Source organism: Austrofundulus limnaeus, unplaced genomic scaffold (genome assembly GCF_001266775.1).
Source record: "Austrofundulus limnaeus strain Quisiro unplaced genomic scaffold, Austrofundulus_limnaeus-1.0 Scaffold140, whole genome shotgun sequence".
NCBI classification, from domain to species: Eukaryota; Metazoa; Chordata; class Actinopteri; order Cyprinodontiformes; family Rivulidae; genus Austrofundulus; species Austrofundulus limnaeus.
In genome coordinates, this window is record NW_013952542.1 from 791,487 (window position 1) to 793,186 (window position 1,700).

Sequence of the window (1,700 nt, forward strand, 5' to 3'; positions counted from 1 at the left end):
AGTTCATAGTGTACCTGTTATTTCATCGTCTGCAAAACGGGGACGTTTTCTTTGTGGGGCGAGGGAGGAAATGTAAGAGTTACAAAGGAAGTTATTATATTTTGGGCTGATTAATATAAAAGAAATGTAGTTGTTTAAACAGTGGTTGTTTACATTTATGAGCCAAATTATTATTTACATATTTACAAGTTTCAAATATGTTCAACAGCATGGTTAAAAGAGTTTTAAATAAGCTGAATCTGCTTTTGTGTTTCACTTATTTTGTTTACCTTACAGCTAGCTTCTGATTGGTTGATTTGGGACATGTGATGTGAAGACCAGGAAGTGTTGTGGTAAAGTGTAAAAAGTGTGGAGATCTGAAAAACTGTAAATAAAGCCATCTGTTTGCATCCTGCTTATATTTTATATCTGGAGTGATCCATCCACCACAGAACGAACCCTCAAGTTACTGAAGTTTACTTAGAAAATATTTTAGAAACTTTCAGAGTCTGTTTTAAATAACTATCCGGAGCTTCTGAAAGAACCTGTTTTCATCTGAAATTCCCACTTAAATATCTGCTTGAGGTCGAATTAAGCTACCTGAACTGACACCAAAATGTTAAATAGGTATGAAATGAAAACCACTGTAAGAACCAGGATCGTGCTTTCTGTGTGACACCCAGCTCATTGTCAAAAGTAATTTATTTTTGTAGGAGGTTTTTCTTCATCTCCTCTTCATCACTTAATGCATTTTTCCAGACACGTCACATGTGAGGGATGTGCAGGTTAAGAAAGCATATGCTCTTAAGGCAGCAGCAAACAGGTATTTACTTTGTAAGAGTAAAGCAGCGTATTCATGTTCCCTGCTCCAATGTTCATTGTTTTGTCTGTCACTGCCAAAAACATGTTTGTGATTGTGCAGTCATTTCTCTTGATGAAAAAAATAAAAAATTGAGCCTCATTTTGGAGATCTAAGTTTCACATTCAGTTTTGACTCGTGCTTGTTTTGCAATTAGATCTTGACACTTTTTTAATGCACTACATTCAATTAACGTTTTTTTTCTGCCTAAATGTCAATAAAAAGTGAGTCTAAAGCATAAATGATGTGTATCATGCATAATATTGTTGATGTCCTCCGTTTATGGCAGAAAACACGAAAAAAAAAAAAACAGTTTCCCTAATCAATTATTGTCAAGCTGAACAAAATACTTCAGCCACAGCTGTTGAAGTGCTTCTCGACTGTGGCAGACTAATATCTCTGATTGGTGGCTCTTAGGGGTGTTTTCACACTTTGGCCACTTACATGAGTGCGTGCTCGAGGCAATTTATGCAGAACTGTGTGTATAAATATCTGCTGAACCCTTTCTGGTTCGTTCAGTCATCATATGGGCTTAGTTAGCAAAACATCAGATTGAAATTAGTCCACTGCATTGTCTGAAGAAGTTAACACTAATTTATAAAAACACAATTGATGAACATTAAAGTGGGTTCTATTGAGCTGTTATCAGCAGTCAGCATCTTACCTGCAGTAAATAGCAGTCAGAATGATATGAGGGGTGTTTTTTTTATTCATGAAGTCAAGCTTATGGTTTGTATTCCAGCTCTTAAAGGGGCTATATCATGTAAAAATCAACTTTTTTGAGTTTTATATCATGTGTAGCAATAACTTGGATTGGAATGTCAAATCCAAACTTTGTTTACCTCAAGACTTTGGCCCCAAA